General features: G+C 37.9%; 1 long non-coding RNA gene across 2 annotated transcripts; it reads left to right on the forward strand.

Moving 5' to 3' along the window:
* The first annotated feature begins 30 nt into the window (after positions 1–30).
* LOC115835435 lies at positions 31–12,737 on the forward strand. Of its 2 annotated transcripts, XR_004030401.1 has the most exons (4): positions 31–215; positions 627–783; positions 5,040–5,114; positions 12,401–12,737. It is a non-coding gene; the product is annotated as an uncharacterized LOC115835435 (long non-coding RNA). The 2 variants fall into 2 exon arrangements; XR_004030400.1 differs by having other exon boundaries at positions 31–783.
* The last annotated feature ends 4,178 nt before the right edge of the window (positions 12,738–16,915 follow it).

The raw sequence follows: 16,915 nt of genomic DNA on the forward strand, positions 1-16,915 counted from the left end.
CGCGGGAGAGAGGGGAGGAGGCCGCGGGTTGGGAGAGGGCCGAGCATCCTTGGGAACGCACGCCCTGGACCTGAGATGGGTGGATGCTCCGGAGCTAGGCGAAAGCTGGAAGGGACCCAGGAAGGGATGGAACCCCAGGTTACACCGCTTCCCTCATTCACGTGCAAGGCGCTGACAGTTGACTCTGGTGGGGCAGATGTCAGCCTGCAACAAAGGTCCGGGGTGCGAGGGGTCCTAGAGTGGCCAGGCGGGTTGGGGGAGGGAGGCCGGCGGAACGTGCTGTTAGGCGCAGGTAGATGCTCTTGCAGATCCTGTGATTCCAGAGCTAAGGAGGCACGACGTCCAGCAGAGGTCTTCTCCACAGCACCTGCCCAATCTTGCCATCACCTTCCCTGTTCAGATGGCATGTTTTTGGCGGGTAGTGAGAGTTTCTCCTTAGACAAAATCACTTCAGATTTGAATCTGGAATGTCTGTAAACTTCCTGCAAGAAAGACCCTTGCCCAGTCTGGAACTTGAGCAGATTAAGCTCTCTCCTCCCCTTCTTGTGCCACCTTGTCCTCCTCTCTTGGCCTCTTCTGCTGCATCTCTGCCACCTTCTCTTCTCCTTTTCTTCCTTCTTTCCCAGGCAAAAGTGAACCACTCCCCTGATCCTTCCCCACAGTGTTCCAATGCATCTCGCATTGGCTTCTTCACGTTCAGATCGGTTTTCCAGATCACCTCCTGGCTTGACTGCTCCTTGACCCCATCGGGACTTCCCCATGCGTATCCTGCTATGAAATACAGTAAGTGGAATCACCGTATTCAAAGTCTTGTTGAAAAACGAAACCCAAATCATGTGCCAAGGAAGGCCTCTGGGCCTTCGCCCCTGCCCCTCTGATTCAGCAGCAGTCAGGACAGGGTTCACCCCTGCTGCATTCTCAAGACAAGCCAAGCAGGGCACAGCCTGCCCAGGGGCCAGGTCGAATGTTCCTCCTAATTATGTCACAGGCATGACCCTGAACACCGCAGACTGTCTGAGGTTGTGATCTCCTCCACCCCACCCCCCCGCAGAGCTTGTTTCTGAAACACAAATAAGCATGACAGAATGCAGGAAATTGTAATAAAAGGGATTTGGTGCTTATGATTCTCAGTAACATTGTGCTTCTATTTTGTGTTGGAAGAAATGATCCAACAAACTTAAATGATTTGAATATTCAAGTCTATTCTTTATTATACTTGGGAGTAAGTTGAAATATAAATGGAAGTAAGAGTAGAGGAGAAAAGTCATATAGAGGTTAAATAGGTAACAAATAATTGCTAGGAGGAGCAGATTAAGCAAAGACTATTGACAACAGTACAAATGTTCGCTTTTATTCCTCCTATCCTCGGTGTGGACATGCACACACAGGCTTGGTCTCACCTGCAAAAACAGTTCTCCATGCTGACTCCAAGTGTGTTAAAGCCAGTTTGACATTAAAATATCCTGAGTCCTGTGAGGGAAGACATGCAAGACCATTTTTTTCATCACACGTTTAACTGTAATTTTTATCTTAGTTCTCAGAAAGGCAGTTCAATTACACTGAGTACTTGGTACAAGACAAATTAGCAGCACCATATCCATTAGGCCACATTATATTTCATCTTAGTTCCCACCTGAGCTTCTGTCAGTCTGCTATTGTTTGGTTTTCTCTTTGCATCTTCTAACTCAAGATGTCAGTGGGGAGGTGGGAGGGGAGATGAGGGGACATCAGTTACTCTTTAGATTAAAATGGAGGTAGATGTGTAGACACTATCCACAGGTAATAATATGTGTCTTTTATGCCTAATACAGATCTAAGTAAAGAAAATAATTTTCTAACGTTTTTTAGTTATTTTTGAGATGAGCAATGACAAATTCTATCAACTAATTGTGTGTCGTGGAAATGACCTGCAGGCAGTCCCTACAGATACTGTTGGGGCTGGGGCTGGTGTGATGTGGTTATTTAGGAAGCAGAGTGGTAATGTTCAATGTCCTGGACTGCTTTGATTTAATTCACTCAGTGCCCCATTTCATTGAAACATTTATGATTTTTATTCTTCTAGGATAATTTGTAACTTAAGATATTATTCAATTCACAATTAGATAATATTGAAAAATAAAGCAAAATGAACATGTATAATGTTAGATCTTGGAACGACTCACTGCTGCCATCTTTTGCCTCCTGCTTCTGATAGTTCTTATATAAAGGAATATTCTGAATCCTCAAATTCACTATGAGACCAGAACATTATTAGTTTATTATTTTCAAATTACAGTACTCAATGCTCAGTGAAAAACCTTCATTGTATTTCTTCTGTTTATGCATTAATAGAGTTATGTGATACAGAAATCACATATAAATACTAAGTGATATATCTCTTGATTTTTGAAATCACTTTTCAAAATTTGAAGCAAACATTTTTATATGGAAGTGTAACTTAATTTTAGAAATAAAATCTAATAATTCAAAATATTTTTTATAAACATATGTGTCTTATTTTGTAATTCAAAGTATGTCGATTTTAGGAGAATGGCATTCTTATTTAAGTCACAGCTGTTTCAATATGGCACTGTTTGTTGCTATTGAGATTCAAATAGAAGATAATATTTTTGTAATTTTTTAAGTGAATTACCCATTGACAAACAATTGAGAAATTTTCAAATTGGGAAATGAAATCAGGTGAGTGATTATTGTTGCTGTTCAGTATTTAAATAGGGAGAGTAATGATACTTCTTTCAATTCACAATTTAAATTTTAAAGCAAATTACCTGAAATAGTAACCCAATAGTGTCATCATAAGTACATGTGTGTATATATTTGGGAGGCTAACACACACTGTTTGCTCTTGATCATAAAAGATATGATATTTATTACCTGAAAATATCTCTATGTTTTTGAAGACTGTAAAGTAGTTAACTAATTTAAACTAACCATTTTAGTTAAGATCAACGTGTGGGTCATTTCACTACTTGATTGCAAACTTCACATTTTCACTCAAATTGCCTTTTATTATTGCTGCAACTCCTATGATGGTGTCATTCATTCATTCAGCAAATGTTTATTGAGCATCCATCCACTGTGGTTCAGTACTGGCCAAAATTTGGAGAATTAGTAGCAAACAATAGAGAAGACAACAAATTTCTTATCCTCCCGGAGTTTAATTATAAATTGGAGTTATTGGGGGAAGCAGAAACTGAAGCACTGCAAAGAGGTAATCACCACCAGAAGCCGAAATGAGGCACACAAGTGTCCTCATTTCTTCCTAATTGTCTATGTGCCTCAGTGTATTGGCTTCCTGTTATGGGAGGAAAGTTCATCCATATTGGATTAAACCGTGGCGGTTGGATTCTGTTACCTGCACCAAATTCAACCTCAAATTGAGATATATGTTATCTGTAATGTCTCCCCTCTGCTCACTATAGCTGTTATTACTTTATTTCCCCCACAATGTATTTTCTCCAAAAATTAAAACATTTTTTCAACAAAGTGAGTAAATGAATATGGTCTAAATCATATGTCTTAGAAGATAAATGAAGGTATAAGACGAGGTTTTTATTGTCACTGACCAATAAATTCATGTTCACAGCACTGCACAATGAGTCCACCTCAATGATTTTTATACTATCTCCCAAAATGAAATATCCCATTTTCAGTCTTTGTTCTCTTTAATGTTCTCTACCCACTCCAGTGTTACTCTCAAGGTTGTACAGAATACACGTTCTGAAATCGATTTACTCATTAAAATGAAATCCTTGAAGCTCTCATTTTATTACCCATAAATAAGCCAAATCTTGCCTCTTGCTTTGTTGTGAAAATTAAATGAATGAATCAGTCTATGATAAGCAAATGGCTCTATGCCTGGCAAATAGGGAGCAATTAGTAAATGATGGCGAACATGAGTCATGACATTAGAATATCTCTTTCACCTCTGCTGTTTTCATCAGCTTGCTATATCAAAACACACTTATTATCTGATTGCGCATATCTTATTCAGTCATCAAGACACCTAGAAGATACCGTTTTGCCAGTGAGCGTTTTCATATTCATTTCTTTCCAATAAACATTAACTAAATCTCTCCCACATGCAGGTAATTATATCATGCAGACTAATCATGAGAGTTTACGGAGATCTCCATTTTGTAAACTGGTTGTGTTTCATGCTTTCACTGAATTTTTAGGAATTCGAAAACACATCACATTCAGATTACAGAGTCAGGTAGTTTACCTTTTCATCATATTTCATCATGTCTATACATTTATATGCTTTGTCTACTCCATACAATGTGTTGCTTTAGTTTATATGTTGATAACAATGTTATCTAACATTATTTTCCATATTCTCTGAGATTGTGTCTATGTACATAGAATATGTATGCGAGCAGTTAGATTTTCTATTTGTGAAGTATATTATACTTCTATAATAAGCAAAAATAAATGTTTCACAAAATCTTTACACAAATGTACTCTAACATGAAATGTTCAATTATTTGAAAAAATCATTTTCCTTACAATTCTGCAAAGATGAAACATATATATTGTTAGGAATAGGAACTTAATGAATGTTTCAAATCATTGAGCATTTCATGTTAGAGTATATTTGTGTAAATATTTTGTTAAACATTTATTTTTGCTTATTAGAGAAGTAACAAGTTCTCATTTAAAGAATTTTAAAAATCAGAAAGTTATGAAAAATATCTAATTCTACCACTCAGAAAAAATACAGTGTACAAATGCCTACCCTCTTATTTACTTAAAATTATATTCCTACACTTTTCCATTCCATTTTTCAAACTTTTCTAAGTTTAGATTATTCTTTATATGAGTTTTCTGTTTTATACATTTTGACTGTTATCACATGACCTCTCCTGTGGTAAATAAAGGTTCAATGAAGGTTGTTTTCTCAAATTGTTTGAAAAGAAAAACACCCCAATTATATCTATTTCTGAGTAGGATGAAATAGCTTATGGGACCGCCATGGCTCTGGTAAGAATAATTAGAATTTTTGAATGAAAAACAAAAATATTTATCTTATGTATCAGAAACCTGCTGAAGCAAAAAGGACTGGAGGAGCCAAGATTCCAGACAGGCAAGAATGTGGCTGCCAAGCTAATGTGGTATGTCTGCTTTTTCTCTGATAACTTCGGCCAGTTCTGGATACAGTGAAAGAGGCTGGGTTTTGAGGCTTTTCCTGGGTAGGGGCCACTGTCAGAGACAGAGATACCAGCAGAATCTTTGTTAGCCTCATAGGGCTTTAGACTGAAGCCCAAGGGATCGAGATCCGGGTAACAAGAAAGGAGCAGAGAACTGGGACAGAAACATGCCTGGTATTCCCTTCAAAACTTTTAATAACTTATAAAGCTGCACAGGACTAAACAGCTAAACAAAAAGCCTCTGAAAATCAGATATAATTTTAACAGTCCTGCTGTGCAGAGAAGAAAAGCATTCACATCCAGTACCAGCCCCACCTTGGGAGATATTTCAAGTTATCAGTTAAAACTCCTAAAGTGTTGTACCCTGGGAGCTAGAGAAAACAGTGGTAGAATAAAACGTAACAATACTGTAATTCCTCTCCAATTTAGTGAAGTCGCTGATTGGAATAGAGGTTACCAGGTGATCTATCTGCCTAGCAGAGGAAGGGGTGAAACCTTTTAGGCAAACCTTTGCAATTTTTAAATATTCATTCTCCAGCATTCAATAAAATCTGTTATTCAGAATTAGGAGCAAATGACCAAAAAACAATTAACAAATGTAGAATTGGAAAAGACCCATGGGTGATCTATATACTAGAATTAGCAGACAAAATATCTAAAATGATAATGATCAATATGTCCAACAGAATATAGGACTGTAGAGAAAGATGAAAAAGAAAAAACATGAAAAGGAAAAGATGGAGAAATTCACCAAAGAATTGAAAACTGTGAGAAGAATGAATCCACTGGGAATCCTAGAACTTAAAAATGTGGCAAATTAATTTAGTAACAAATTTTATTTGATCCATCACATATAAAATTGTATCAATCCACATGTAACATTTGACAAAATCAGCCATGTGCTGGATTGTAAAGAAGTCACAAGCATGAAATGATTGTATGCACTCAGAGAATATTCTCAGAGAACAGTGTCATTAAGCCAGAAATCAATAACTAAAAAAACAAGAAAATCTTCCTATGCATAATTTAATCTGCACTACTTCAAAATAAATCTACTTGAGAAAGTTGAATTATTTTAACATAAATGATAAATAACGTGTACAATAACAATTGCAAGATGCAACAAAAACAGTCTTTACAATATCTATAAAATATATTATGTACAAAATATATAAAAACAAGTTGCAGACATTTGACAGCAGCCAATGTAAGGCTGCTATTCTTGAGCTATTCTGGAGAGACAAAGTATTCAAAAGTCACTCCATTTTTGCACTGCCTTTCTCCCTAGGTACATTTTCTGGGGTGTGGTAGAAGCAAGATCTGGATTTCCACTGAACAGAGAAGGCAAGGATTAAATCTGGGTTTGTTAAAGTGTCTTCAATGTGGAAGAGACAGTGCTGGAAAAGAAAGAGTCATAGAGAGGGAAATATAGAAATTTACATAGAAATGCCCCTTGAGGCTGGGTGCAGTGGCTCACGCCTGTAATCCCAACACTTTGGGAGGCCGAGTTGGGTGGATCACCTGAGGTTAGGAGTTCGAGACCAGCCTGGCCAACGTGGCGAAACCCCATCTCTACTAAAAATACAAAAATTAGCTGGGTGTGGTGGTGTGCACCTGTAATCCCAGCTACTCGGGAGGCTGAGACAGGAGAACTGCTTGAACCCAGGAGGCGGAGGTTGCAGTGAGGCAAAATTGTTCCACTGCACTCCAGCCTGGGTGACACAGACTTCATCTCAAAAATAAATAAATAAATACATACATAAAATAAATCCCCCTTGATCCTTGAGTAACTTGACGAAATCGTGGATTCATGAGAGTAGAATAAGACTCCAAGAAGCAAGATAGAGAACTGTTGGGAAGCAAAGAACTGAGGATAGATTTCGCAGCTTCTTCAGTGGTATGGATTTCGGTGGTCAGGCCCGACTAAAGTGAAGAATGTTTAGAACAAGTCAAAGATGGAGTTGAGATGTCAGACACGCCATCAGATACAGGTGTTATAAATTGAATCATATTCCCCTCCCAATTCATATGTTGACACTATCAGATACAGGTGTTATAAATTGAATCATGTTCCCCTCCCAATTCATGTGTTGAAGTCCTAACTCCCAGTGCACCTGTATTTGGAGATGGGGCCTTTAGAGACATAATTAAGGTTAAATGAGGTCATAAAAATGGGCCCTAGGCCTGGCGTGGTGGCTCACACCTGTAATCCTAGCAGTTTGGAAGGCCAGGTTGGGTGGATCACCTGAGGTCAGGAGTTCGAGACCAGCCTGGCCAACGTGGTGAAACCCCGTCTCTACTAAAAATACAAAAATTAGCCTGGCATGGTGGCGGGCACCTGTATTCTCAGCTACTTGGGAGGCTGAGGCAGGAGAATCGCTTGAACTGGGAGGTGTATGTTGCAGTGAGCTGAGATCATGCCATTGCACTCCAGCCTGGGTGACAGAGTGAGACTCCATCTCAAAAAAAAAAAAAAAAAAAAAGGAAAAAAGAAAAGAAAACAACGAAAAAGGGCTGTAATCCAGTACAACTTGTGTCCTTATAAGAAAGGAAGACACCAGGGATGCCTGTGCACAGAGGAAAGGCCACATGAAGGTGCAAGAAGTTGGTCCTCTGCAAGCCAAGGGGAGAGACCTCAGAGAAACCTACCCTGCCAGCATCTTGATCTTGGACTTCTAGCCTCAAGAACAGTGAGACAATAATTCTCTGCTGTTTAAGCATTCACTCTGTGTCGTTTTGTTATGGCAACCCTAGCAAACTAATGAAAAGAGTAAAGATAAGCACACTTTAGGACTGAGGTCTACGATCTAGAAATATGGGGGCGGAGGGGGGGAAATGTGATAGATCTCTTTGAAGAGAGTGTAAAACCAGGGCTTAACAGCTCAATTTATTCCATTAACACTTTGTTGCCAACATAAAACCCAATACTTTTTGATGGATAATAAATGTAATCCAGTGCCTTTTCAAGATATTATCAAAAAATTGACAAATATAATTTTAAAAAGGAAGAAAAAATAACCAGGTTGTACAAAGAAAAAAAAAATCTATGACAATGAAGTTGTTGACAGCCAAAGATTGAAAAAGTAATTCTTGAAAGCAGCTAGAGAAAAAAGACACATTACACACGGAAATACAATTGTTACATACATTGGTAACTCAAAAGAATTTATGGAGGCCAGGAAACAATGAAACAAAGTTTTTTAAATACAGGAAAAAAAGAATATAAGTGAAAGAAAAAAGAATTCATTGCTAGCCGTCTTGTTCTAACAGAAATGTAAAAGGAGGTTCATCAGGCTGATAGGAAAAGAGAGCAGAGGAAAACTTGGAACTTTAGAAATGAAGAAAGAGCAACAGAAATAGTAAATATCTAGGTCAATATAAAAGACTATGTTTTCCTCTTCAAGTCAGTTACATATATATTACTGTTAAATGTTAAAATTTTAACATTTTCCAATGTGGCTTTTGATATTCATTGAAATAACACATTTAGAAACTGTAACAAAATGTCAGTTGGTAGTAGTTGGTGGTAGGGTAAAGGTACTTAACATGGTTGCAAGGGTTCTGTGTAATAATCGAAGTGGTGCCGGGCACGGTGGCTCATGTAGTCCCAGCACTTTGGGAGGCCGAGGCGGGCGGATCACGAGGTCAGGAGATCGAGACCACGGTGAAACCCCGTCTCTACTAAAAACACAAAAAAATTAGCCGGGCGTGGTGGCGGGCGCCTGTAGTTCCAGCTACTCTGAGAGGCTGAGGCAGGAGAATGACGTGAACCCGGGAGGCGGAGCTTGCAGTGAGCCGAGACTGCGCCACTGCACTCCAGCCTGGGCGACAGAGCGAGACTCCGTCTCAAAAAATAAAAAATAAAAAAAAATAATTGAAGTGGTACATTATTAACTCTACTAACCAATAATAAAAATAATACAAAGACATGTAGCCAGAAAACCAACAGACAAATTGAAATAGAATATTAAAAATACTTGAGTAATCCATAACAAGGCAGACAAGAGGAAACAGGAAGAAATGCAGAAGGGACAAACAGAAAAATGAAATAAAATGGTAGACATAAATTCGTTTATATTAATAATTATATTAAACTTTAATGGCTTAACTACTTCAGTTAAAGGGCAGATACTGACAGAGTGAATGAAAAGCAAGATCCTGCCAGAGACCAAAAACAAAAGCACAGATATTGAAAGTAAAGGATAGAAAAAGATCTACTCTGCAAAAGTAAGCCAAAGAAAGCGAGAGTTTATATTAATGTCAGATAAAATAAACTTTGAGACGCAGATAATGTAATTAGATAAAGAGGGACATGTCGTAATGATAAAAGGGTTAAATTATCAAGAAGAAATAACAATTTAAAATGCACATCCCAAAGCCTCAAAATACATGAAGCAAAAATGAATAGAATTAAAGGGAGACCCAGACAATCATGTGTTATAAGAGATTTTAACAGCGTTCTTGCAGTAATTCATATAGTAACCAGACAAAAAGTCTGATTATCAACACCATGTTCTTTACCTCCTGATTATACACACCATTGTGTGAGTCCCTCTTCTTGAGTTTAGGCTGGACCTAGCAACTTACTTTTATTGAACAGCATCTATATATCTGCAGAAATTATAAATATCCATAGAAAACTGGATTGGTATTTTAAACCTGAAATTCATTTATGAAAGACTGTAGCATCTATTGCTTCAATTATTTCTTTCTGGTTCATCGAGCTTGATCATTCTGATCAAACATCCTGCCATATTGTGAGCTGCTCCATGGAGAGACCCACATGGCAAGGAATTCAGGGTGGCGTCTGACCAACAGCCAGTGAGCAACTGAGGCTCTCATCAAAGAGCCCATGTGGAACTGCATCTTGCCACAGCACACACACATACACACACACACACACACACACACACACACACACACGAGTAAACCCGGAAGTGAATCCTTCCAAAACCAAGACATAGTTGACTGCAGCCCTGGCCAGCAACTTGACTGAACCTTGTGAGAGACTTTGAATCACTGTGTCAAGCTAAGCCACACTGGAATTCCTGAACCACAGGAACTGTAAAATAATAGGTGTTTTTATTTTATTTTATTTTATTTTATTTTATTTTATTTTATTTTATTTTATTTTATTTTTTGAGATGGAGTCTTGCTTTGTTACCCAGGATGGAGTGCAGTGGCGCGATATGAGCTCATGCAAACTCCACCTCACGGATTCAAGCGATTCTCCTACCTCAGCTTCTTGAGTAGCTGGGATTACAGGCACGTGCCACCATGCCAGGCTAATTTTTGTATTTTTAGTAGAGATGGGGTTTTGCTGTGTTGGCCAGGCTGGTCTCAAACTCCTGGCTTCTGGTGATCCACCCACCTCGGCCTCCCAAAGTGCTGGGATTACAGTCATGAGCCACCATGCCCAGCCAATAATAGGTGTTTTAAGTAAAAAAGTTCAGGTGAAATTTGTTACAAAGCAATAGATGACAAATACAAACCCTATCTTGACAAAGTAATTCAATTGTAAATTAATATTTAAATTAAAATATAAATTGTATTTGTTGTTTAGTTGATTGATTTAATTTTGAAATTAAATTTAAACACTCATTCCAAAAGCAGTAGAAAATATGAGGCAAATATAGAGAGAGATAGATAGATAGATAGATAGATATAAAACATAAATTGGATCCATAATTCAAAACCTTTTTATGAAGAAACTCAAGACAAGGTAGCTTTAATACTAAATTATCTTTCAAATACTTAAGGAAGAAAATTATTCTGTTTTTATACAAATTTACCAGAGATGATAAAAAAAGGAGAGCACTTTTACACTCATGGTATGAGGCCACTATAAACTTGACACCAAAGTCTAATGTGGACTTTACAGAAAAGCAAAAATATGAGTTTTATCTCATGAATGTAAATACAAACTGCTAAAGAAAATAATTAACTTCCAATTGAGTTAACAGATACATTTTAAAAATACATTATAAACAAGCGCAGTTTATCTTAGGAAAGTAAAGCTTTTTTAAACATCTGAATATCAACTGCCATATTCAACACATTAACAGAATAAAGGAGAAAAATCACACATTCAGAGAAAAGCTTTTAATAACATCCAATACCCATCTAAGGTAAAGAAAGAAAAAGCAATTTAGCAAACTAGGATTAGAAGGAAACACCACTAATCTGATGGTTAACTCAAAAAAAAGCACCTATAGATTTTCCTCTGAGTTCTAGAAAATAAGACAAAGATGTCTACTATCACCACTTCTTTTCAACATTTTACTGTAAATGCTGGCCAGTGAAACGAGGCAATAAAGAGAAATAAAGATTGTAAAAATAGAAAGCATGGAGAGCAGGATGATACTCCCCCAAAGATCTCTACATCTGAATTGTTGTAACATAAAAATATGTTCCTTATATGGCAAAAGGGACTTTTCAGATGTGATTAAATTAAGGATTTTGAGATGAGGGGTTATCATGGATTGTTCAGGTGGGCCAATGTGATCACAAGGGTCACTATAAGTGGAGAGGGAGGCAGAAGAGCGAGAATGAGAAAGAGATTGAAGTTCTTATGGTGCTGGCTTTGAAGATGAGAGGAGGAAGGGACCTGAGCCAAGGAATAAAAGTGGCCCCCAGAACTGGAAAGGCAAGGAAAATAAATTTTCCACTAGAGTCTCCACAAAGGAGCAGTGTCCTGCCAAAATCTTGGCTTTAGCCCAGTGCAAACCATCTCGTATTTCTGATCTTCCAAATTGTAAGATAATGAATATGTGTTGTTTGAAGCCACTAAGTTAGGGAGTTATGGGTAATTTATCACAGCAATAATAAGAAATAGATACAGAAGAGATTGTATGTGTACAAAATCCAAGAGTCTGCTATCAAATTCAATACGTGAATTCATCAAGAACACTGGATTCATATTCAAGATGTGCCCATTGTATTTTGATAAATTTGCAGCAAAATATTGGGAAAAAAACACAAGTTTTAACAAACACCATTCGCAAAAAATATTAAATACCTATATTGCTTCTAACAAGGATAGGCAAGATCTTAACAATGAAAAGTATAAAATTTCTGAGAATGACCGAAGAATTTCTACATAAATGTAAAGATATTCACAATTATGAATTAGAAGACTCAAAATTGTTCAGATAAAATTCTTCATAAATGTATCTATACATTCAGTGCAACACTCATAAAAATCCATGGTGTTTTTAAACATTGATATGTTGATTCTAATATTTGTACAGGAGTGAAACATGCCCAGGATAACCAAGTCAATCTTGGATTTGAAGAATAAATTTCTAGGATATACACTACTGGATGCAAAACTTATTATAAATCTATAGTAATTAAGACAATGTGATATTTGCACAAGGATAGAAAAAAGACAAAGAAGTAAGATAGAGTTCAGAAATTAACATACATGGATTGTCACTTGACTCATGCCAGAACTGTCAGTGAACAGCAGTGAAAAATCCCAACAGCAAGATGAAGACTGTGTGAGTGAAATGCCTTTCCTTTGTGAAGTTGGACAAGCGGGAAATTTTGAAAGGGGAGTAGGGATGGAAATTATGCTCTTATATCACAAATATGTTGTTGAGAAAATAAACTTCACAAAAAAAACATATTTGGATGTTGATCATTTGAAAAGTGACTTCTTTAAACTGAATGGTACCCTTGGAAAGTCAGTGTGTGCCACCACGATGATCTCACGTGGGGACTGCTGGTTTGTAATGGAGATTCAGGAACCTTTGTCAGATCTCAATCACTAAACTGATTGTTGAGTAAATGGATGTTCTTATTTTACTCTTTTTAACTTATGAATAGGTGTACTTTGATTTAATTTTAAAATTATCATGCATGTGGTTCTGGAAGATTTATAATACATAAATATAAACATAAAATATGTAAAGATAAAGTATGCAAAATATAATTACAGAAATAAATAATAGTAATGATAGATGTAATTAAAATAACTTTGAAATATCAATATTCCTCTATCAAATTTGCAAAGTCTTCTTCACTTGTAATATTCAGTGTTGGTTAGAAGGGAGAGATGCCAATGAAATGCACATCATCACCACAGTTTTAGGGGATAGTTTGCAATACATGTTGAGATCCTGAAGAGCTTAATCTACTTTATGGAAAGTGATTTTGAAGGTCTCGTTATGAAGTAGAGCATGGGAAACTGAAGTAAACCTTTCATTGATAACTCAGACCAATAATATAGATGTTAATGTACTGTGACACCATGACAGCCCCAGGTGTCATTGCAGTATCTCTTGACCTGTATTAAATGACTCTAGTCTTTGAACATTTAGCTGTCACCAAGCAAGCACCTATCTATACAGGCCATTTGAGTGCCTCTGCTTTCGGGATTCCCTTCCCTGCATGCACACACATGTGTAGTGTGATGGGTCCCCTACCAGGTTACTTGGGATGTATACCCACTGCTTGAACCCAAAGGCCAGGTATTGAGCCAAGACCCTGATGCCCAGCAGAGGAGAAAGTGTCCCTGAGAACTTAAACATCCCCGGAGTATATGAGAACCTACCAAGAAAACCAGTCTCATCACTTAAACACAGTAGGCAAAGAGCCAGAAAATCAGCTTAAAAGTACTTTACAGACAAGAGGCAGCATGGCTCTCTAGCACTGCCCTGCTGTTATCCAGGAGCACCCTGTATGTAAGTCCTAATAAACTTTATGTAATTGTCAATTTGGACTTTCCCAAGTAATTATTTGGTCTCTCAGCACCTTCCTTGTTCCAGAGGTAGAGGGGGATGTGGGTGTTATAGTCCCAAGTTTCTCTCTTAACAGTATGCAACATCAAGATTCCCATCGGCTTTTGCAACAGAGTCCTTGCTGTAGTAGAGATCAAGATACTTTTCTGGGACATTTCTAGCTTTATTTTTGCAGGATGTATAAATACAATATTTTGCAAAACACTTGAAGACAAAAAAGAATGTAAAATAAGAAAGCAGGATGATTTTGCAGTGCAATGGATAGGCAGGTTGTTTATTGGATAAATATCAACCTGAAAAGAGGACTCAGTAATTTGTAAGTAGCCTTTCCTGGCTTTGTATTTTAAGCCTCTACATTTAAAAGGAGGCACATGATATCAGTTTGGGAAAAGAAAGTTGAAGAATTGAAAGACAGCATAAAGTCTCAAAACATATTTCAGGAGATGATGGCAGTGGTCTAAAACTAAAAAGATGAAATTCAATGGAGAGAAATTCAAAGTCCTTCCTTAGGTTAAAACAATGGTATAATAAATCCTGGTTAGGAGGCTGTGGATTCTGAACTGGGATCCATGTACCAGAGAAGCATTGGCCGCGCCCAGGCCTTGGGAACGTGGGTGTTCCTGGAATCAGTTGCTTCCCACTTGGTTCAATCTGTTCAGGGAAATTTCCTTCAGTGCCTACAAGAGAAGATTGGCCTTTCTAACTACTGCAAGCTGCTGCTAATTTTATTCAAAGGCGAATATCGGAGACACCAGCGGATTCCCCACCTGCCTGGAAAGCTGCCTTCATCTTAGTATCATGGAACGAGAAGGTGAAGCACCAGTTACGGTCTGCTGTGACAATAATACCTCTGACACCACCTGGAACCTCATTTGGAGTCTTCCTTATTGTGACTCAGCACTGCCATCCTCAGCTGCACAGAAAATTCAAGCCCTCTGGTCACTTTGCTTTTCATTATTTGTTACCATCTCACAGCTCTGTGTTCTTCCCTGGAAATTTTGGCTTAACATAATTAAATACCCCTAAATTACTTTTTGACCAAATTAGTTTTAATTTTATTCTTAAAAATTCATGCCTTTGCACAAATTATTAAGAGACCTCTGTTCAGGTTGACATCTATTCATTAAACCCAAGTTTCATAGTTCTTACTCTTTTTATGTGACTTATTATTGTTTTTCATTAAGCATAAATCACTCTTATTTACCTACATTGTTTATTCCTCAGTATACTAAAGACATGGAAATGAATTTAAATTTCAACTTTAATAAATAAATTTACAATAATTGTTGCTCTGAATCGTGAATAGTCAACCACAACCAAATTGTGTTTATTTAATTCAGTTCCCTTTATTTAAAGCTAAAATCTTGAACCTAGGAATTCAAGATCAGCCTGGGTAACCTAGTGAGACCCCATATCTACAAAAAAATACAAAAAATTAGCTGGTCATGGTGGCATGTGCCTGTAGTCCCAGCTACCTGGGAGGCTGAGGTGGGAGAATTGCCTGAGCCTACGAATTTGAGACTGCAGTAAGCCAAGATCACACCACTACACTCCAGCCTGGGTGACAGGGTGAGACCCTGTGTTAAAAAAAAAAAAAAAAAAAAAAAAAAAAAGCTGAACTCTATTCTAGCTCCCAACAAAAATTTAACAATAGGTAATTCATAGACCTCTTACTTGAAACATATACTACATGTATTTCCTGATAAAATTTTATCAGAACTTTGGTTTCTCTAATTTATGAGACGGTTTTTTCGCCTAGATTTTAGATTTCAGATTTCAGGTCACTCAGCTTACTATGCAGAAAACTCATTCCTGCATCTGCTTTTACTCTGTTCACCTCTGTATTTCTAGATTAGGTTCTTGTCTAATTCTTGGTTTATCCAATGTAGCTACCAGGTTAGTTTCTGGGGCTGCCACAACAAAACACCACAGACTGGGTGGCTTAAACAACAGAAATGTGTTTCTCACAGTTCTGGAGGCTAGAAGTCCAAGATCAAGATGTTGGCAGGTCTGATTATCTTGAGGCCTCGCTCCTTGGTTTGTAGAGGAGACTTCTCCACATGTCTTTCCATGGTCTTCCTTCTAGGCATGTACATCCCTGGTGTCTCTGTGCATCCAAGCTTTCTTTTTCTAGAACACCAGTCTTATTGGATTAGGGCCCATATTCACAGCTTTATTTTAATTTAATTATCTATGTAAAGATTTTATCTCCAAACACAATCACATTCTGAATTTGGCGGGACACATCTCAGCCCCAAACAGCTACCATCTATTGTTTGTAGTGGTATTTAAGAATTTAATTCTCCTTTAGTCAGCCACCCTACAGTTCTACTCCCCTTGCCGGCACCAGCTGATTGACTGTTCATCCCTTCATTCACTTGCTCATCAAATGCCTTCTCAGGGTCAGGCCATGCTCCAGGGTCTGAGTGTGGGGAAGTGTCACTGCCCTTGTGGCACTGACATTCTGGAGGACGACAACAACAGTAAACACAGAAACCGACTTTTCTGTATTGCGGTGTCAGGTTGTAAGTGGTAAGGTCTCTGAGGAAAAATAAAGAAGGAAATGGGGCTAGAGATATGAGTGCTATTTTTGATGGAGTGTTTAGGAGACACTTCTCTAAGTAGGTGTCATTTGAATAGTGACTGGAATAAAGTGAGAGAGAACACTTTATGAATATCTTGGAGATGTGTCTTTGAGGCAGAGGGCACAGCAACTGCAAAAGCCTGGAGTCAGATTATTCTGAGCAAATTTAAAGAATGGAAAAAGGAAAGCCAATATGACAGTCGAGGGGCAGATAATCTAGAGCATCTGAGTTACAGAAAGGCCTTTTTGTATTATAAGTCGCAGGGAAGACTTCAGAGAGTTTTGACCAGGGGCAAGTTGTGACCTCACTTACCCAACTTAGAGCCTCAATGGAGAGTTCTGGATGCTGTGTGGAGGACAGGTCACAGGTCACAGGAAGGCAAGAATGGCAGCGAGCTGCTACCCTTTCAGACCAGGACAAAGACGATAGCAACACA

This window comes from Nomascus leucogenys, chromosome 6, assembly GCF_006542625.1.
Source record: "Nomascus leucogenys isolate Asia chromosome 6, Asia_NLE_v1, whole genome shotgun sequence".
In the NCBI taxonomy this organism is placed as follows: domain Eukaryota; kingdom Metazoa; phylum Chordata; class Mammalia; order Primates; family Hylobatidae; genus Nomascus; species Nomascus leucogenys.